At 33.8% G+C, this 23,664-nt stretch overlaps 1 protein-coding gene across 1 annotated transcript in view; it reads right to left on the bottom strand.

Annotated features, from left to right (window-relative positions):
- The window catches only part of LOC139848722 (glutamate receptor 2.9-like), an 82,591-nt gene extending 59,576 nt beyond the window's left edge, over positions 1–23,015 (bottom strand). Inside the window, exon 1 of the mRNA XM_071838426.1 lies at positions 22,723–23,015. The gene's annotated coding sequence lies outside the window, so the exon portion shown is untranslated. The remainder of the gene's footprint in view (positions 1–22,722) is intronic.
- Between the last annotated feature and the right edge of the window lie 649 nt (positions 23,016–23,664).

Here is a 23,664-nt window from a genome sequence, read left to right as displayed (position 1 = left end):
TTCTTCTGCCGACGTTTATTTAAATATAATATAATATATATTAATTTTAAGAATTAATTATATATTATATTATATTCATATGCATAGTTGACTTGTAATTTTTAGTCCGTTGCGTCGAGCGTTGAGAGTTGACTCTGGTCCCGGTTCCGGATTTTCGAACGTCCTTGCGTACAATTTAATATCTTGTACTTTTCGTTTTGAATCTTGTACTCTTGTAATTTTGAGACGTTTCTTATCAATAATTGGAATCTCATTGATTATATTTTGTACTTTTGAGCTTTTTGGTCGTTTGCGTCTTCAATTCGTCGAATCTGTCTTTTGTCTTCACCTTTTATTATTTAAACGAATATCACTTGTAAATAGGACAATTGCAACTAAAAGCTTGTCTTTCTTGAGGAATAATACTATGAAATATATGTTCATTTTTAGCATTATCAGTTACTAACAAGGACAGCTGACTAAATAAACTTAAAACAGTAAAACGTATTAAAAATGTTGTAAATATATTTTGAACATACTTTGATATATATATACATATTTTTTTATAGGTTCGTGAATCGATCCGTGACCAAGTCTTATTTTCGAGGAAGGAAATATCTGTGAAAGTGAGTTATAGTCCCACTTTTAAAATCTAATATTTTTGGGATGAGAATACATGCAGGTTTTATAAATGATTTACAAAATAGACACAAGTACGTGAAACTACATTCTATGGTTGAATTATCGAAATCGAATATGCCCCCTTTTATTAAGTCTGGTAATCTAAGAATTAGGGAACAGACACCCTAATTGACGCGAATCCTAAAGATAGATCTATTGGGCCTAACAAACCTCATCCAAAGTACAGGATGCTTTAGTACTTCGAAATTTATATCATATCCGAAGGGTGTCCCGGAATGATGGGGATATTCTTATATATGCATCTTGTTAATGTCGGTTACCAGGTGTTCACCATATGAATGAATTTTATCTCTATGTATGGGATGTATACTGAAATATGAAATCTTGTGGTCTATTATTATGATTTGATAATATATAGGTTAAACCTGTAACTCACCAACATTTTTGTTGACGTTTTAAGCATGTTTATTCTCAGGTGATTATTAAGAGCTTCCGCTGTTGCATACTAAAATAAGGACAAGATTTGGAGTCCATGCTTGTATGATATTATGTAAAAACTGCATTCAAGAAACTTATTTTTGATGTAATATATTCTTATTGTAAACCATTATGTAATGGTCGTGTGTAAACGGTATATTTTAGATTATCATTATTTGATAATCTACGTAATACTTTTTAAACCTTTATAGATAAAATAAAGGTTATGGTTGTTTTAAAAATGAATGCAGTCTTTGAAAAACGTCTCATAAAGAGGTCAAAACCTCGCGACGAAATCAATTAATATGGAACGTTTATAATCAATATGAACGAGACATTTCATCACTAAACCAGTTACCATTCTGAAAAATCCTGTTAATGCTGGTAAGATGACTGAGAGTCAAAAGGCTCAGTCTAAGAAAACTGTGACTCCCAAACAGAATAAGAAGAAGAACACCCAGGGAGTGTCACCTAAGTTTGTCAGTAAGGGAAGGATAGATGAATCAGGTCCTAAGGTAGAACAATCACCAACAGGTGCAAGTTCCAAATCTGGGAGTGTATCCAAGTATGTTCCGCCTGGTCGTCGACAGACTGTTAAGCAACAAGTCTCGTCATCCCATACGACTAGACAACATACTGAACCACCTAGGAGACAGTTTTCACCAATTAGACGCAAATTGTTTAATTCTCATGATTTTGATAATGTTAACTGCTTCAATTGTGGGAGGTTGGGACACATGGCTATGAATTGTAGACCCATTCGACAGACACCAAGAAGGAAGGTTGATCTTAGTCCAAATCGTTCCTTTAATAGGAGATCACCTTCATCAGTGTTTAATTCTTTTTCTGTGCAAACAAATGATAAAAAGGCTTTTCAAACTAATGATTATTATAGAAAACCATTACCGAATAACACAGTTTAGAAACCTAAATAAGAAGTTAAGAGTGTTCAAAATCCTGAAGGTCCTTCTGGATCTAAAGGACAATGGGTGGAGTTGCCAGTTGTTGGTGTTGATGGGTAACCCACTGCCATTAGGGCATGGGTGGCCCTTTCTAACTAATCCTCTTACTTTAATGTGCAGGTCGCCTACAATCCACGCTGCAGTAATTGGATTGTTGATAGTGGGGCGTCCAGGCACATGACAGGGAACTTGTTTTGCTGTCTAATGTGAAAACAGTGGATGGAGGACCAGTTTATTTTGCAGGTAGTGAAGGAGGATTTATTATTGCTCAGGGTGTTATTACTAATGAGAACGTCAGCTTTGATAAAGTTAATTATGTAGAACAGATGTTGAACAATCTGCTTTCAGTTTCACAAGTTGCTGACAAAAATTATACCATTGCTTTTGATGATAAGTTTTGTTATATTTTGAGAAAAGAGTTTGTAATTCTGGAAGACATGATTTTGATGATGGCTCCAAGGTGCAAGGATCTCTATATCCTTGATATGCGTAAGGCTCATGTTAAAGCAGCTACAGGCCATCAGGCATTTGTTTCTAAGGCTACTGAACAGGAGTCGATTATCTGGCATAAGCGTATGGGTCATCTGAGTCTAAGGAAGATGAATAATCTAGTCCACAATGAATTGGTTGAAGGTGTGAATGTTAAGAGTTTTCATATTCCTGAAGGTTGTCTTCCGTGTAAGCAAGGGAAACAGAATAAGAAGTCACATACTGCCAAGAAGCATCATTCAGTTAATATTCCTTTGGAATTGCTGCGCATGGACCTCTTTGGTCCAGTTAACTGTAAAACTCTCACCGGAGAGTCTTACTGCTTGGTGGTTACAGATTAATATTCCCGTTTCTCGTGGGTTGTGATGTTGAAACACAAGTCAGATACTTTCGATCATATTAAAGTTTTGATTCTGAAGCTCGAAAGTTTGTATAAGTTGAAGGTTAGAAAGATTCGTACTGATAATGGTACGGAATTTAAGAACAATCAGATGCTGCTATTCTGTAATGAGAAGGGGATACAACAACAGTTTAGTCCTACTTATACACCTCGATCAAACGGTGTTGCTGAAAGAAAGAACAGGACTCTAATTGAAACCGCAAGAACAATGCTAGCAGATTCATGTCTACCAATTGTTTTCTGGGGTGAAGCCATGAGTACTGCATGCTACGTGATGAACAGAGTTCTAGTGGTGAAGAGACATGGTAAAACATGTTATGAACTGTTACACAAGAGAAAGCCAAACATTAAACATTTTGAACCCTTTGGTGCACCTTGTACTATTCTGGTACGAGACACTGGAGGAAAATTTAATTCAAAGGTGATCTCTGGTATCTTCTTGGGATATGGGAATCCGAACAAACGGGTGTATAATACTGAGTCCAAGTGTGTGGAAGAACATTATGAGGTTGATATTCAACACAATGCTCCACCTCGTGTTAGTAAAGGTTTCGCATGGCAGTTTGAATATGATAAGTTATTTGATTCCTTCAATCTTCCGCCAGACGCTACAGATGAAGAAGTTCTGACTCAGATATTGTTTGATTCTCAAAACACTTCTGAAAATATTATCACTACTCCAGTGCAGGTTCAGAATCTGGTTTCTAGCTTGCAACCAAGTCAGCAGAGTGTTAGAGGTGATTTTGATTCAAATGAGGACGGGGTAGTATATACAGATGAAGATAGTGATCTTGAAGATGACGAGGAAGTTAGTAGAATGCAACTGACTGAGGAACATCTTAATCCTCTATATAATCAACCACCAACTGTAACAGTGACTGAACCGCCAACTGAAGCAGGAGGTGTACGTAGATCCAATCGTGTGATTCTGCCACCTAAACGACTTGATGATTATTATGTAGATTCAAGAGGCATTCCTCACATTAGTATTCCTCTAGGGAAGTCTAATGAAGCCTCTACATCTGAAGTTCCGACTACATCAGAGGTTCCCGTGACTAGTGTAAGTTAAACAGTAGCGAAAGATGTTCAGACAGAGAGTGCGAATGTGGTAACAGCTTTTTATTCAACGTTGAATATGATAGGAAGAATATTTGTGCATGCTCACTCATGTTATGTGTGTCAAATTGAACCTAAAGATGCTTATGAGGCATTGAAGTTTGACGAGTGGGTTAGTGCAATGCAAGAGGAGCTATTACAATTCAAACACTTAAAGGTTTAGAAGCTAGTCAATCCACCGCATGGTTGTGTACCCTATGGTCTTCGATGGGTTTTGAAGAACAAGAAGGATGAACAGGGTATCGTTATCAGAAACAAAGCTAGACTAGTGGTAAAGGGATATCAACAGATCCCTGAAATTGACTATGATGAGGTTTTTGCTCCGGTTGCAAGACTGGAAGCAATCAGGATTTTCTTGGCTTTTGCATCCTTCATGGGTTTTAAAGTCTTTTAGATGGATGTTAAAAGCGCATTTTTGTACGGTGAAATCAATGAAAGAGTGTTTGTTGAACAACCACCTGGTTTTGAAGACCCGCATTTCTCAGAAAAGGTTTATCGACTTGAAAAGGCACTTTATGGTGTTCACCAAGCTCCTAGAGCATGGTATGCTACATTGTCAAACTACATGATTGAAAACGATTTCAGGAGAAGTGTCATTGATCAGACACTTTTCATCAAGAATAAGGGACAACATCTTATGTTAGTGCAGGTTTATGTTGATGATATTATCTTCGGGTCTACAGATCAGGGAATGGTTGATGAGTTTGAGAAAGTCATGCAATAGAAGTTCAAGATGAGTTCAATGGGAACGATTAAGTTTTTCTTGGGTCTACACGTAGCTCAGACAGATAAAGGCATCTTCTTGCATCAAACCAAGTATGTTGCTGATATTCTGAAGAGGTTTCAAATGGAAGCAGAACGACCCGCTAAGGCTCCATTGTCTATCAATCATGGGATCTCATCCGATTGTGAGGGTGCTCCAGTGGATCCTACTTTGTACAGGGCGATCATAGGTTCTCTAATGTATCTTACAGCTTCTCGACCAGATATCATGTTTGCGGTTTGTCTGTGTGCTCGTTATCCCCAAATCCTAATGTTCATCATATTTTAGTGGTTAAGAAGATTCTGAGATATTTGAAAGATACACCGAGCTTCGGGTTATAGTATCCGTGTGAGGATGGTTTTGATCTCACAGCGTATAGTGATTCGGACTATGGAGGATGTAAGAAAGATTTTAAGTCAACATCAGGAGGTTGTCAGTTTCTGGGAAGCAAACTTGTTACCTGGCAGTGTAAGAAGCAGACAGCAGTGGCTCAGTCCACTTGTGAAGCAGAATACATTGCCGCGGCCAGCTGTACATCTCAGGTCATCTGGATTCAACAGCAACTACGTGACTATGGTTTGTAAATTTCTAACACTCCTATTTATGTTGATAATACTGCCGCCATACGTGTCACTAAAAATCCCGTAAATCATTCAAAAACGAAACACATAGGGATTAAATATCATTTCATTAGAGATTGCTATGAGAAAAAGCTGATAGATGTAGTGCAGATAGACATAACAGCCCAAAGGGCTGATCTCTTCACAAAAGCTTTTGATAAACAACGCTTTGATTTTCTGTTAAAGGAAATAGGTATTAAATTGCTTACTGACGTGGTTCCTGAAACTGAGGTTTCTGACACAGAGGAATCTAACCAAGAGACTGAGTTGTGAAGGATTTACAACTGCCTGTATTATATGTGTAGTTTTGCATGGTAGTTTGTAGATCATTTGCATGTTTACTTTCTATTTGCATGATAGATTAGTTTTTGATGATGTTTCTGCATGTTTGCTTATGTTTTTAGATAGTTTTATGTTTTTGTACAGAGAAAATCAAAAGGACATAAAAATCAGAAAACCAGAAAACCAAATAAAAAATTGAAAAATAGAAAACCCATAAAAATTGAAAAGCCTGAAAATGAGTTGCGTATTCTTTATTGTGGGAAGTGATTGCAACTCTGAACTGACATGTAAGTTGTGAAAACAAGTGATACAGAATGACTGATAATGTGTTAGTGGACTTTATTGGTCTAATTCTAGATGGAGATGATCACATTAACAAAGCGTAAATATCATGATAAGGAAATCATGGAAAGGTTTACAGCGGTTGAGGGTAGTCACCTACTTATCACTGAATATGTACTGAGAAATGGTTGTTCAGAAACTCAACAGACGGTTGAGGTCTCCCCTACTACGATTTATACTCGGTAGTAAAAGGATAATTTTGTGAGTCCCCAAGGTGAGCATACTTTGTCTAGGATGCATACTTGTTTCTATTTACCTTTATTACTTGGACCGAAATCCAACAACATACATATCGGGTACCCAAAGGGGGGTGTTTTCTCTAAAAGGGTTAAGAAGTACAGTCTTGTATCACAGACACAGAATGATTTGTATATTGCAACGTCATCGGGTTCTAGATTTCAATATCAGAAGATTGGTTTTCCGTGAAGTTACTACAAAGTCAAAGACAGTGGTCCATCATCATCATGTATAGTTGTAGTTATTTATTTATTTTGTTTTGTTTTATTTATGGAGAAAAGGCAACATCAGAAAATCCAAAAATAAAAATAAAAAATTGTATCTGTTTGTTTCTTTAGTGTTGTATATAACATGGTGCATCACCTAACTGCAAGAGAATCATGGATCAAGAATTGAACAAAGTTTCAGCGACTCCTATGTTATCTAAGTCTAAGACAACGGATAATGAACGATTTCGTTACCTACATCCGAGGGGGAGAAATTAAATCATTCAGATATAGAGAACTTAAATCATTCAGTTCAACTCACATTTGGTGATCTTTACTTCTTTTGTCTGTGGTATGGGATTGTGCCTATTGACCTGGATAGAGGGAATATCTTCTGGAGGATATCTTAGCGTTCCATCACTCAAATATAATTATCACTTCCATCCATCAAACATCATACATCATACGATTTCCGTTTAAGTATGGGGTTTATAGCGGCCGGTATGCGTCTTTTCAAAGTATGCAATAAATTTGAGATTCACAAGGTTATCTGAAACGAAAAGTGTAAGTTTAAGGTAGAAGCTCATGGCTGACAGGGTTGCTAGAAACATCGTGAGATGGTTATGTTCAATCAAATTGAAAGTACATTGATGTGATAAGAGGACAGCGTCAACATGTTGTGCTCAATTGTTCTACCTGAAACATCGTGCGATATCAAATGAGGACTGACTTCGTGATTAAAGTCTAACATTGAAAAGTGTTAAGGTAATTAATATAACGTGATCATCGAAGTCTGGGGTGAAAGTTGATAAATGTTTACTGATATATTTTAAAGTTGTTCTGTATATGCTTTATCAAATAAGTTAATAAACTGTGAAAAACATGTCAATGTAGTTCAGTTCTGATCCCCGAATCAAAAGATTTAATCAATTTAGTGTGTCAACTCACAAAAAGATGTGTCTTACTTCTTGAAGTGTGATTCATGATAAGCAGTTTTATCTGTTCCTATGCTGATAACATCATATATTCTTCTTATGCTATTGTTTAATGAAACTGATGTTAGAAGTTGTTTTATTTCAGATCTAAAAGGTTAATTGTTACTGATTATGTCTGTTATAATGTGGATAATCATGACACACTGGACCTTGTACAGTTATATGTCTGTGCTTTTGCATATGCAACATATCTGAGTTTGTTTGCATTCATAAGATTAGTGGCATGTGCATTTCTGTTTATGTGTTTAGCCAAACAACTCAGTTCTTGGAAAGGTTTACTGTGAAAGGAATCTTATGTTCTCCGTGTTGAAGTATACTGTGGAGATCAGTCCCAGGGAGAGTGAATGTGAAAAAGAAGGTAAAATTTGAATGCGAAAAGTGTTAAGTTTTTAAGTTTTTCAAAACCTAGACCACCGGCCGACTGAAATTACCCTCGGCCGAAGGACTAAGATGCTCGACCGAGTGTCTAGACCATCGGGCCGAAGGATTAGACCATCGGTCAATGGTCCCTGACAGGGTATAAAAGGACCCAGAGTCCAACGGGTCAGTCACTTTGTGCAAATTATGTGTTTTTACCTTCGATTATCAAGTTTGAGGAACGAGCTTTTGATTTTAAGTCATAGATACAGCTTCTTATTGTGATTCTAGCGCCGTTAACGAGGTAATCTAACTCGTTTTCATTCGTTTTTTATTCGTTGATTGTGGGTTCGTAGTTTGATTTTTAAATCGATTTTTTTATCGATATTTGTTGAAATCATTGGTATATATATGTTAATCGGCCCCTTTAGCAGCTATTGTGACCAGAAATTGAACCAGAAACAACAGATTGATCGATTTGAACTTTTTATAGAAACAGATCTGATGAACTACCTCCGGCCGATGGTCTCTGACCATCGACCGATGGTGTCTTACACTCGGCCGTATGTCTCTACGCTCGACCGTAGGTCTCCAGTTGATCAGTTTGTTGATGTGTTATAGACCAACTACCGTAGGTCTAGACCATCGGACCGATGGTCCATTCCATCGACCGATGGTCACTTGATTGAACCGATGGTAGATTTTTATATTGAATTTAATTGAATTTTTTTAGTCTCTGGTATTTTCTGTTATGCCTCTCTAATGCTAGTGCTTGTAGTATGTATTAGAAAGTCAAGAGGTTCCTTTGTTGGGCAATGGATGTTTAACATCGACCGTAGGAGAATTTTGGCTAGAGGACGACCCATTTTAGTGGAACAAAAGGTCATTGCGACTCAACAGACCTATAGTCCTTGGGAACAGATTGGGTGTCAAGTCTTTTTAGACATCGGGGATTACTTCTGTCCTGAATTATTGTGGGAATTCTATGCCAATGTTGCCTTAGAAGATGGAAAGAAGAAATTTGTGCACTCAGGCCTATTTAACCAACAGTATAAGTGGACTATGGAGGAATTCTCAGACCTGTTGAATGTTCCTCACACCGGGGTTAAGATACTGTATCCTAGCAAAGATCTGAGAAAGATCCCCAATAGATTCAAACTATCTGACATAATTGCAAGGCTATGCAAGCCAGATAGAGTAGTTAATGCTGGTAGGGTTGAGGTTAGAGATGATGATATCTTACAACAACATGAGATACATTTAAGGATTATCAAAAGGAATGTGACCTTTAGGAAAGAAGGAGATAATCTATTGTCTGGTACTGAAGCTCTGCTTTTGTATTGCCTACTAGAGGGTATTCAAGTAAATATGGGCCACTTTCTCATTCATGTGATGAAAGATTTTCTTGAGATGGAAGAACCATTTCCGTATGCAGCCTTATTGCATAATGTGTTTGAGAAACTTGGTGTGGTTCAATATGAGGAAAAGCTAGTGCCAGAGAATCCCATTGTGGGATAAGTGTTTCTGAGTTTATGTTTCTGTGTTTGTCTTTGTTATTATGTATTTTCAGCTTAGTATGTAATTTGATGATGCTAGTCTGTTAGCATTTATACACTATTCTATGTCTGTAATAATCGTACTTCGAACAGGGTATTGTGACTTTGGTATCATAGATTGAATGATGTAATATATTCTGTTATGACCACCTTGTGATGTCTAAATATGTCATGAATACTCTGTGCTGATTTGAATTGTGTTTGCAGTTATTTTCATAATGTCAGGTGTTCAAGCTGATCCAGAAAACATTGCACATGAATTCGATACTGAGTCTTCGGGGGGTCCGTTTTCTATTGATCTTCCAGGATTGAAAGCTAACAGTGGTTCCAATCTCACTGCATGTCTAAATGAGAAAGGTCCTAATGCTGGTAAGTACAAGGGTGTAATCGAGTTTCTGAAACGTTCAAGAGTGTTTGCAGCTATCTCTATGCCCTGTATGGCATATTACTCACATCAGAGAGAGTTCTGGGAACGTGCAAGAGTTGAGACTGTAGATGACAGGAAGGTAATTATGAGTACTGTTTGTGGTCAGGAGATTCAGATTTCTGAAGATACGATTTGAAACACTTTCTTGTTCGAGGATGATGAGAATATGCCGAAGAAGTTGTCAAATACAAAGATTACTGGATGTGTGTTAAGATGCAAGTATTCTGGTGATATTACGAGAGCAACGATTAAAAGAAGTGGATTCACTCCACCGTATAGATATCTGTCACTTGTTGTGCTGAGGTGCTTAAGCCCATTGCAAGGAGGATTTGATGAACAGAGCGAGATCTATCAAGGAATGTTTGCTGCTTTGGTTTTGAAGGTTGATTTTAATTTCTCAGGAGTTATCTTTGATCTACTGGTGGAGAATGTGACGAGCAAGTCATATCTGATTTATCCGAGGTTCTTACAAATTATGATCAATCGTCAAACTGTTGATTTGCCTAGATTGAGAAAAGACGTCATTGAGTTGAAGCATATGACAGATCTTACGTTCAATCGACTGAATCAGATGAAGAGTGTTAATGATGGCAAGCTTGTGTGTCATCTTGCGAAAGAATGTTATCAGTGTCCTCCAGGAAAGTAGTGGAGAAACAAAAACAGTTTATCTGATCGAGAGCCTGATTTTGAGGTAGCTAACAGTGATGAAGAAGTTGATCAACCCGTGAATACTCAAGCTGCAGGTGGTTCAGGTGCTGGAGGTTTAGTTGATGAGATTGGTGATGTTAATCCAAATGTTGGTGTTGAGGAAGCTTCAAGGGGATCAAAAAGGAGATTGGTTGAAGATGAGAGTTCTCAGGTTTCAACTAAGCTAAAATTGAAAAGAAGGTTCAAGTTGGTTTACAAAGATGCTGGTGGATCTTCGGCTGGAACTCAACCAGTGACACCGATACCGCAGACTCAAGGACAACAAACTTCACAACAACAACAACGTCCGTCAACGCAACAGTCACCACCTGTGGTTCAACAAGTCTCTCAAGAGACTGTTTCTACTCCTACTCCGAAAGCTCCGATTCATGCTGGAACTGAAGGAGGTGTTAGTTCCTCGACTCTTCGCAATTTGAATGATTTGTATGTTCAAGCTATGGCTGATAATTTGAGAATGAGGAAGGAAATGGATGAGAAAATTGAGCAGTTGAAGGAGGAGAATCGTATTAAGTTTGAAGATGTTACAAGGCTATCGTTGCAAGTTGACCTGTTGCAAAGAAAAGTTGGTGATCAATCGTTGTTATTAACTGATGCGAAACTAGAAGCTTCTCAAGCTAAGGAGTTGGCTGCATCAGCTCTGGCTAAGATGACTGCATGGGAAGAGAAGTTTGATCTGGTTGAGATGCCTGAGGATGAGATTGATAATCGAATGGTGGAGGCTCCTGGTTCCTCCAAAGCTACAGCACTGTCAGTAATTCCTCTTAAAATTGATTATAGTTTTAGTGATTTCTTTTCTAAACAGGATGAGCTCAAGCATTCTGTTGTTTATGATGAACTAGAAGAGGGAGAGATCCCTCACAACCTCTCTAGAGAAGAGCTGGACGAACTGGTGCGTCTAGAGCAAGAAGAAACTAAAGCTGCTGACGCACAGTCCGATGATCCTCCATCAGAGGATGATTCTTTTGGCCCTGAGATTTCTGAAGATCTCGATGATGGGGATGTAGATGGTTTAGTTGAAGATGTTACACTTGAAGATTTTCCTATGTATAGTAATGATAAGAATGAAGATCTTCCGGGTTTTGAGGAGTTGTTTAGAACTGATGATGAGATTTTGAATAGAAGGTGTAAAGAAAAAGAAAGAACGGAGGTTTTGCCTGCAGGTTTCTTGCCGGTTAAGTATAATGATGAAGTTGTCAAGAAGTTAGAAGCTGATTGGCGTGATATATTGAGAATCAGAAAGTACTGTGAGAAACCGAAGCTTGAGCCAAAGTACTTAAAGATGATAAATTTGAGAAAGAGTGCGAAAGGAAGAATTCTTGCCTGGGCGTACATTGAAGAATTCAACATGTTTGCAATTAAGAGAGAGTTTGGTGTTGATTATATTAAACATGGTCACGAATTCAAGTCACTGCCGTATTTTGAGCTAATGCAGATTTCCAGGTTAAAAATGTTATATTGTGGAATGAACGATCTATCTTCGTTGTTGGTTAAGAAGATTCGAATTGCATTTAATTTAAATAATTGGAAAGGTTTTAGACCGCAGTTTCCTAGGATCAGTTACAAAGTTGATCCTAGAACTGGTGAATCTTGAAGGATTGTGAAGTATAAGCGAGCAAAGACTATGAAGAAGGTACCTTTAAGGAAGTTTCCGCAGAATTGGAGTCAAAGATTTAGATGGTGGTTTTATGATGATCGTTCTGAAGAAGCAGTGATTGTTTTGGATAAGCTGAAAGATGATGATATTGATTGCATTCGTGTGTTGGATCCGATTTGGTTAAGAAATTGAACTGAGGCTGATATTTTTACGTTGTATTACAATCGTATGCTCTATCGTCGTGAGAACAGGGTACAGGCTGAACAGTATGTGAAAGTAGCTAAGCTGTGCTACTTGAACAACATGGTAATCGATCCGTACGAATGAGGTAAATGATGACTGAAGATTTTTGAAATAGAACTAGGTCTTAGGGGGAGTTTGTTGGTGCATAATCCCAAGTTCTATTTTGTAATGAGTTCTATTCGTTTTGTATTTTCTATTTCAGTCGTGTAAGGATTACGTCATTAATACATTGTGTTTGGATTGTTTAATATGATGACGTGAAATGGTTCGAGCAGTTTGGTTGGCTGCTCAGACCATCGGCCGATGGTAGGGACCATCGGTTGAGGGACTCTCACCATCGGCCGTAGGTTCCAGACCACCGGCCGATGGTCACTGGAAATATATATATATACGGGTTTTGTGGTTCATTGTTAGGTTACACACCACAAACCCTATTGCCGTCGTATTACTCTGTGTTTACCGTCCCAGACCAATCCCCAACCGAGTACAAGGCTCTAGGCATCGATTATATCAACTATTTATTGGTTAGATTGATCCCGATAGTTAATCAAGTATTCGACTCGCCCTAGTTATCGTTTTCGCCGGTAATCTAGGTTAATACGTTTGATCTAAGGTCCATAGTACGTCTACAGTTGGTCGCGCGCTACTGCGGCGAAAGGGAAGACATTCATCTATTTTTATGAAATCGGACAAATAATATGATGTTATCCAACAAAATACCAGAAAATTGATGTACGAGAGATGAGAAAATAATGTAATGAGAAATATTGATTTGAATCATTGATTTTCCTTGAGATTTGTACAATCAAATGTAATTGAATATTACAATCACATGTGATTGTCCTGCTTTTTAATCCTAGCCATTGATTATATTGATTCAAGGGCTGAGATTTATCCCCTGATTTTCAAAAAAAATTAAAGATGCAAATGGATATATTACCCGCAATGTATATAGCATCTTTAACTTGTTAGTTATTACAGAATATAAATATATATATATATATACGTATATATATATACGTATATATATATATAATGTTTATAAAATTAAATTTATTTTATATTATATATAATGATTTTCCTTATGAATCACAAATTGTCCAATTTAATATTATATATATATATATACACATATATATATATACGTATATATATATATATATATATATATATATATATATATATATATATATATATATATATATATATATATATATATATATATATATATATATATATATATATATATATATAATGTTTATAAAATTAAATTTATTTTGTATTATATATAATGATTTTCATTATGAATCACAAATTGTCAAATTTAATGTTAATAAATTAGGAAAACAAATCTTGACTTAATTATTACATAGTACATAGTTTATATATGATGTTTATAAGATAACACTTATATTGCATTATATATAATGATTTTGTTTAAGAGTCACGAATTGTTCAAGTTAATATTAATAAGTTAGAAAAAACAAATCTTGAGATGAAAAAAATAAAATAAAATATTAGAGGATTAATCTATATATAGTTATATAAAACTCTAAAATGATGTTGTCGTCATTAAGCTAATTACCCTTTAATTTTCATAATGATGATGTCATAATTTTATATTAATTTAATTAAAAAAATAATATGAAATCTTTTATAAAAGGAAATACTAATCTCTCCTAAATTGTAAAATCTTCTACAGAACATCCAGATATTAAAGCATATTGTACAACTTTTATATAATAATTGTATTTTAATTTCTATAAAAATTTAAAAGGCATTTATTATTACTAATAATAATAACAATTATTATTAAAAATATAAATACTCAATTTTGAACGAACTTTATTATTATTATTTACTTTTAATATACTCACTCCGTCCCAAATCTATTGTCCCTAGACAAAAAAATAAACAATATAAGAAAAAATACTTGACATATGTACTTTTCTGTTAACTTTCCAATATTACCATTTACTTTTTATATATCCTTTTGTCTTATATGTATAAAGTAGGGGTCCAAAAGAATTTTATCACATTATTCTTTTTCGTTTATGGAAGTGTACGATTAATTTGGGACATCCAAAAAAAGAATAGTGGACAATAGATTTGGAACGGAGGGAGTAATAATTATAATTATAATTATCATATTATTAATATTCAAATATGGTTTCTTTTTACGAAATTTATTACGTTACATATGTATGCAGAAATACATGTGTCTATATATTTGTAAAAACAACGACAAGTTTCTTAGTCAAACGGGTCATTAAAATAAATGACTTTAGCATTTACATTCACTTAATACGTAAAACATGTCATTAAATTGTTTCGTTTAAACAAACACTTAATTTCACGGGTCATTTCACTAGTAAAATAATAAAAGAAACAAATGTTGAAATAACAAAATAAAAGAAAATATTGTAGTGTGAACACAAATTCAAAACTACAATCCTTTTATACTAAAACTACACAATCATGGGTGTGTTTAGGGGTCCAAAAGAATTTTATCACAATATTCTTTTTCATTTATGGAAGTGGACGATTAATTTGGAACATCCAAAAAAAGAATAGTGGACAATAGATTTGAAACGGAGGGAGTAATACTTATAATTATAATTATAATTATAATTATAATTATAATTATAATTATAATTATAATTATAATTATAATTATAATTATAATTATAATTATAATTATAATTATAATTATTATATTATTAATATTCAAATATGGATTCTTTTTACGAAATTTATTACGTTACATATGTATGCGGAAATACATGTCTGTATATATTTGTAAAAACAACGACAAGTTTCTTAGTCAAACGGGTCATTAAAATAAACGACTTTAGCATTTACATTCACTTAATACGTAAAACATGTCATTAAATTGTTTCATTTAAACAAACTCATGATTTCACGGATCATTTCACTAATAATAATAATAAAAGAAACAAATGTTGAAATAACAAAAATAAAAGAAAATATTGTAGTGTGAACACAAATTCAAAACTACAATCCTTTTATACTAAAACTACACAATCATGGGTGTGTTTAGGGGTCCAAAAGAATTTTATCACAATATTCTTTTTCATTTATGGAAGTGGACGATTAATTTGGAACATCCAAAAAAAGAATAGTGGACAATAGATTTGAAACGGAGGGAGTAATACTTATAATTATAATTATAATTATAATTATAATTATAATTATAATTATAATTATAATTATAATTATAATTATAATTATAATTATAATTATAATTATAATTATAATTATAATTATAATTATAATTATAATTATAATTATTATATTATTAATATTCAAATATGGATTCTTTTTACAAAATTTATTACGTTACATATGTATGCGGAAATACATGTCTGTATATATTTGTAAAAACAACGACAAGTTTCTTAGTCAAACGGGTCATTAAAATAAACGACTTTAGCATTTACATTCACTTAATACGTAAAACATGTCATTAAATTGTTTCATTTAAACAAACTCGTGATTTCACGGATCATTTCACTAATAATAATAATAAAAGAAACAAATGTTGAAATAACAAAAATAAAAGAAAATATTGTAGTGTGAACACAAATTCAAAACTACAATCCTTTTATACTAAAACTACACAATCATGAGTGTGTTTTAGTATATAGGATTAATTAATAATAATTAATTAATTAATTAGTAATTAATTAATTAATATATAGGATTAATAATTAATTAATTACCATGAAGATCTTTTCTTTATATTGTTTACCTTGGTTTGAGATTTTGTTTAATATTTTCTTTACTTCAAATAAAAGGAAATCATACTCCGAATTTGTTAAAGATATTAATAAGTATGATTAAGAAAAATTTACGCCGGTAGTACCTGTGGTTTGTACACTTTTACACCGATACATCTAAACTTTTATTTTTACACCGTTGATACCTGAGGTTTGATTGAATAACGTATGTTGTACCTCACACTAACAGCCATGAACTCTGTTAGCTTAAACCCTCACATGTGCACAGCATGTGAGGGTATTTTCGTCCCACCACCACTGCACACCCTTCTGTTGACCTCACCGATCAACAACATATTCAAACTTCTGATCTCACCAAACTGTATCAGGTCTCTTTTTTACTCCTCATTATGTTTTACATAAATACAATTTTAGGGCTTCAATATATTAAGGTAGATGATGATTTAGATTTAGAGCATTAATTAAATTAAATCCGAAATTAAGTTTAACAACCTATAGATTAAGCAATTAAGGACCTACCGGATGTTTGCCCTATCATCTAACTCTCTACAATCGCAGATAATTATGCATGTAAATAACATGTGCATTTTTAGATAGTCTAGAAAGCTAATGAGCTTTAGGAAAATTATCAAATAATCATAGAGAATCTTCATTTTAAAATGGTAATTTAGTTAGTAGGGTGTTGTGATCCGAATTCCATTATCTTATTCGATTGAAGAATAGCTTCTAAAACTCACACTTGAAGAAGACGAGTTCAAATAATCGGAATTCAATTGATTGTTTTCTGATTGAAAGAAACCAACTTCGGCTTCCCTTCCTTTTGAATGATCATGTGCATAGTTCATGATTAAATGTGCGGTTATTCGAATCATAACAAATATCACCGAAATAATTACAATTTCCAAACTATAGCTATGTTTCAACAGTTCTATTTTTCTGATGACTCTTTTTTTTCTATGTTCATGAAGTTTGTAAAGCACATTACTCGTTTTTGCTACAACGGTCTTAATCATCGTTTCATATCTGTTTTTCTGTCTAGTGTTGTAGCAATTAAATGGATTTGGATTGTTCTTTTTTATATCGTGGTAGACTGGTAGAACTTAATTTATGTGTTTCCACTAATATGATAGTAATATACTAATATGTTAGTAGATGTAAACTGTGTTTTTATGTATATAACATTACTTACATTTCATTTCATGTGTTATGTGTTAATTTGTAATTAAACACCTATCGTTAATCAGTAGTGTGTTTAAAGTTCTTTCATCGAGACTAGATAATACATAAGTTGATGGGACGTAGTCTCGATGAAAGAACTTTAAACACACTTCTGATTAACGATGGGTGTTTAATTACAAATTAACACATAACTCATGAAATGAAATGTAAGTAATGTTATATACATAAAAACACAGTTTACATCTACTAACATATTAGTATATTACTAGCATATTAGTGGAAGCACATAGATTAAGTTCTACCAGTCTACCACAATATAAAAAAGAACAATCCAAATCCATTTAATTGCTACAACACTAGACAGAAAAACAGATATGAAACGATGATTAAGACCGTTGTAGCAAAAACGAGTAATGTGCTTTACAAACTTCATGAACATAGAAAAAAAAAGAGTCATCAGAAAAATAGAACTGTTGAAACATAGCTATAGTTTGGAAATTGTAATTATTTCGGTGATATTTGTTATGATTCGAATAACAGCACATTTAATCATGAACTATGCACATGATCATTCAAAAGGAAGGGAAGCCGAAGTTGGTTTCTTTCAATCAGAAAACAATCAATTGAATTCTGATTATTTGAACTCGTCTTCTTCAAGTGTGAGTTTTAGAAGCTATTCTTCAATCGAATAAGATAATGGAATTTGGATCACAACACCCTACTAACTAAATTACCATTTTAAAATGAAGATTCTATATGATTATTTGATAATTTTCCTAAAGCTCATTAGCTTTCTAGACTGTCTAAAAATGCACATGTTATTTACATGCATAATTATCTGCGATTGTAGAGAGTTAGATGATAGGGCAAACATCCGGTAGGTCCTTAATTGCTTAATCTATAGGTTGTTAAACTTAATTTCGGATTTAATTTAATTAATGCTCTAAATCTAAATCATCATCTACCTTAATATATTGAAGCCCTAAAATTGTATTTATGTAAAACATAATGAGGAGTAAAAAAGAGACCTGATACAGTTTGGTGAGATCAGAAGTTTGAATATGTTGTTGATCGGTGAGGTCAACAGAAGGGTGTACAGTGGTGGTGGGATGAAAATACCCTCACATGCTGTGCACATGTGAGGGTTTAAGCTAACAGAGTTCATGGCTGTTAGTGTGAGGTACAACATACGTTATTCAATCAAACCTCAGGTATCAACGGTGCAAAAATAAAAGTTTAGGTGTGTCAGTGCAAAAGTGTACAAACCACAGGTACTATCAGCGTAATTTTTTCTATGATTAATTACAAAAATAAAAAGGTAACAAAAATTGTTGAAGTGACACAGTGGCATAATTTAACTAGAAGTTGACATGTATAATTATTATAACGTGTTTTATATAATGTGTGTGTGTATATATATATATATATATATATATAGTGGTAGGATCAAGAGGGAAGTAACCATTTGGGGGGAAGCAAAAACTTTTTTTTTTTTTATCATTTTTTGAAAAAACTTTGTTCACGAACATTATAGGTGAGATGAAAATATGAACATTTAGTAGAGACACTTTGTGATAAATGTTTTTATTTTGGCTGGAAAACGCTCGAAGAAGTAATATATAACAATTGTCGTATTTTTCGAGCGTATTTTGAGGTTTTAGCTATTGGGGTTTAGATATTAGGGTTTAGATATTAAGGTTTATAGGGTTTAGATATTAGGGTTTATAGTGTTTAGATATTAGGGTTTAGAAATTTAGGTTTTAGGGTTTAGATTTAGGGTTTAGATTTAGGATTTAGATTGAGTTTTTAACACGAGCGGTTTAGAGTTTAGGGTTTAGGGTTTGGTGTTTTGGGTTTATGGAATAAACCCAAAACCCTAAACCCTAAACCCTAAACCCTAAACCCTAAACTCTAAATCGGGCTAAATTTTACTTCACAAAACATGGAAAAAAAACGTTCATATTCTTCACGAACAATATTATCTTGAATGTTATTTTTGTCGATCGTTTTTCCGCCTAAATAATAACATTCATCACGAAGTGTCTCTTCTAAATGTTCATATTTTCGTGTAATCTTGATGCCGGAAAAAAAAAATTTTAAAAAAAACGAAAAAAAAATATTTGCTTCCCCCCGATTGGTTACTTCCCCATTGATCCTGCCCCTATATATATATATATATATATATATATATATATATATATATATATATATATATATATATATATATATATATATATATATATATATTACTACTATCTATAACCTATAATAATACGTATAGATATGCCACGTGGCTTCTCACTAATTGCCCTCTAATTACTTTGTTAATTATCTCACATTCTGCCATTTGTCCTTCTCCCATTAGTTCATTTTTTAAAACAACCAATAAAAAAAATCGCTCTCTCTAACCCTATCTTTCTCACTTTTAATCCATAATCCATCGCAAACTGATCTTCAATTAGGGTTATCTAACCCCTTCTCTTTCAGTTTCATTTTTACATTCGTCTTCAGAAGGTCAATTAGGGTTACAAATTCCCAAATGAATAAACAAAACTAAATCGAAACTGATTCAATTGTTGACGTGTTAAATTTTGGATTTGAAACGCAAAGTCAATTGAATCAGTTTTAGGGTTTATATTTATTTTTTGTAACGTTTATGTAGAATCGATCTTCAACTTTTATGTAATTGAATCAAGGCCGCTGAAGAAATCTCTTTCCTCAAACACCATCATAAAGGTATCAACTTTCAATCTAGGTTATTTCGAATCGGAATATTCATTTACATTATTTATTCAGTTGATTCGTTTATGATATATTCCATAATATCAGGATTCAGTTTACGAAGTATAAACGGTTTAGGGTTCCGACATCAATATTCAAATAATAGGATTTCATGTTTTTTTTTTTGTTACATTTGTTGATACAGCAGATTAAGGTTTCTAAAACAGTACTTTGATGATACACTATTAACACAGCGACCGCTACAAGTTGCACCATCAGTTTCCTTGGTAGTGGATAACACCAAAAGTAAGCCCTTATTTGGATTACTAGCAAAGACTGATTAATTTTATGTATTTGTTCGTATATTTGAATTTTTAAATTCAATCTGTTCCTACATTTTATTGAATTAAAATCTCAAGTGAAACATCATATTTTTGCTTAAGTGATGAAATCAGTCTCACTTATATGTTTGGATCAAGAAAAAGAATAAGGAACTCGGTGCGAAGGAGCTACCATGGAAGGTTAAACAAATGAGTTCCAATGTGGCACTTCAAGGTGGGTTCTTTTCTTTTCTTGTATATAGTGTTTGTGAACATTCTTTCAGTTTCTGAATCTCAAAATATACATGGACAGCTGCAATGAACTCCTTGAATCTCTTAAAATTGACATGGGCTGCTGCCATTAAGTTTCACCAGTTATAAAGAAGGAAATATACAAAATAAAGAATCACCTTCAATAGATGGCACTAAAATTTGTTCTAATACATTTGTTATAGTTTTAGTTTCCTTCAGTTCCTTTTTGACATGTTTAGGTCTAAATGACCCATTTTACTATAACTGTGTACATGAGTTTTGAAGTCAGTTCCTGTTTTTCGTGTTTGGCCCAAATGACCAAAAGTAGTATAACTATGTACATGGGTCTAATAATACGATATGTTCTTCATTTAACACAGGATACATGTTTGAGTGTTGGTTAATAGCAGCTATTGTAGTCCCTTTCGTTATTGTGCTTGAGTCTAAATGACCACTATATTATAGTGTGTGAATCAGGGAATTCATTTTGGTATCTCTTAGTATGTTCCAGCAGGTATGTTTTTTTTTCTCTTATCTCTTTTATTTGGCTTTAGTGGGTAATGGGTCAAAACATGTCTTTTTTTTGGTACGTAATAGGTCGGGCTGGTGTGGCTCCAAAACACTTCATGTTTGCAATTGTGATTATTAATAATTAGTTAGTCAATTATGGGTTCCAATGCATATAGTGTTTGTTTTTTGCAGGAAGTTCAGTTAATAAAAAAAGTCGGGCATGTTTCCTTTGACGTGATGGATGATCATTTTTAAGGCTCTCTAAAAGTCACTCGAGCTTTTGGTGCTGATTTTCTCAAACAGGTAACTGAACAACATGCATAATTTACTTTGAAAAATTGAGTTTGGAAGACTGGTTTTGCTAACTAAAATTCTAGAAACACATATACAGTTTGGTTACATAAACAAGCCGATTTCGCCTCTAAGTTCAAATAATCATATTTTACATGGTAAAATCTAAAATTTGAGCTTATATACTTAAATCAAGTGTTGCTGAGTAACCTATTAAACTTAACTTGATGTTTCATTAAATTGTTATTCTTTGTAAATAAGCATCCTCCCATTTGACCTTTTATGTATTTATGTTGTTTGTCAATTCAGGAAGCTTGGTTGGGTGGATCATATGTACGTGCAACGTTAGATCATCGATTTCTACGCTTGGCAAAAGATGCTCTATTAAAACTTGATATCATAAAGGTTGTATTTAATTTTCTTGCCAATATCGGTTTCTACTTTTATTTTGTAGGTAGGTATGTGCTATATATTTTTCTCACTAATTAAATGGTACAATCAGCAGTTTAACACAGTTTACAATTAACAGTTTATCTATATGATCTGATATAAAGGTGCAAAACGTGTGGGTTGGGTAAGTTTCGTGGGATCAGAACAGTTTGATGAGGATTGATAGAAGCAAATTAAAATATTTGAAGGCATAGTATGAAGAGTTTTTTAATGAATTTTTAGATCTGGGACTACCTTACGGGACCCGCTCAAACATATTTAAGAAGATAGTACTGTTTCAACGTTTCAATTGTTTTACCGTTTATGTCATACATTTCTTCAGGCAAGCAGTCAGCAGCGAAAATTGCAAGATCTACAAGGAGCTGATGGAAGTTGCATAAAAAAAGAAAATTTTGATCGCTTAGTTAAATTTCAGGTACTTTCCATTAATTTATTTTTTTCAAATAGAAATTGTGTCAATTCTGTTGCAAAGAGTTGTTAAATGAAATGCCTTTAGGAGATTATCGTGCAGGTTATAGATTTAAAATTTCTATTGACGAATGTAACAAAGACGTTCTATTGCGTATTTAATGTATAAAACATACAATATGTACCAACATTAATGTATTAGTGTACTAATTTTTTAAGCCACCGTGCAACGCACGGGTTCTTAAAGCTAGTATAAATATATAGTTTAAAAGTCTAATACGAAGTTGTCTGGCTTTGTACAGATCAGACAAAACAATTGAAAATCTTTACTTGCTTAAAGAGATGAAAATCTAAAGGAAACTTATTCATAATTTCCTACCGAATCAACATAAATTATTATGACATATGGAATATGGAGTATATGCTTTTATGTACCTTCGTAAACCGATTGAACCGTGTTTCTCTGAAAATTGTTATTGTATAAAACTGGGCAAGAACAAGTATTGTTCTCCATCCAGCAGAAATCATGGTTAGCCATCTCCGTGACTATCGGTTGTTCTGTCCCAACGCGCGAACTTTTTTCGACCACATCACCGATTGCTCTAACCACACGTTGGCTATTTGAACAAATCAATCGATTTTCATTATTTGCATACACAATTAAAATACTCATTTTAAAAACAAAACAACCAAAGAGACACAGCATACATATGGAAACTCCCATGATCTCAGATGGACAAGAATGTAGATAAGGAATACAGGTACATATATAGTCAAATTATTTGGGAGTAAAATATCTAATCCTTTGACATTGACCGAGTCAAAATATCTATCCCAGGGCATGAGGGTTCACACTTCCACTGGTGTCATATTTTCCGAGCCCCGCTACAAGAAATTTTGGAATGAGCGACGACCCTTTTATACGGTGATTACGACTCGCCGCAAATAAGGCACTAAAGGAATTTTTATTTTTTTTTCTTTGACTACGTTATGGGTCCAAATGGGGTCTGCAACGCATTTGCGGCGATGCTTTTTTAAATATTTCCGCAAATAATCGGGGCCCACACTCAGAAAATTTTTATTTTTCTTTTCTTTTTATTCAGGTGCGGTTAAACGTTGAATTATTTATTTGCGGCGATACATATCATCGCTGTAAACCGTCGTTTTTTCCCTCAAAATTTTCCCCAGCGAATATTTATCCCACCAGATTTTCGCAAAGGCTTGCCGCAAAAGAAAGAAGACGAATCTCTATTTAGCCTGCTAAATTACTATCACAACACACAACAACTTAAATTACTATAAACACACACACACACACAACACACAAAATGTTGACCCTTCTGCCGATGATTGTCTCATTCGAAGTGTATTACGGAA

The sequence above is a fragment of the Rutidosis leptorrhynchoides genome, chromosome 5 (genome assembly GCF_046630445.1).
Source record: "Rutidosis leptorrhynchoides isolate AG116_Rl617_1_P2 chromosome 5, CSIRO_AGI_Rlap_v1, whole genome shotgun sequence".
In the NCBI taxonomy this organism is placed as follows: Eukaryota; Viridiplantae; Streptophyta; class Magnoliopsida; order Asterales; family Asteraceae; genus Rutidosis; species Rutidosis leptorrhynchoides.
This window is presented reverse-complemented; position numbering and strand designations above follow the sequence as displayed.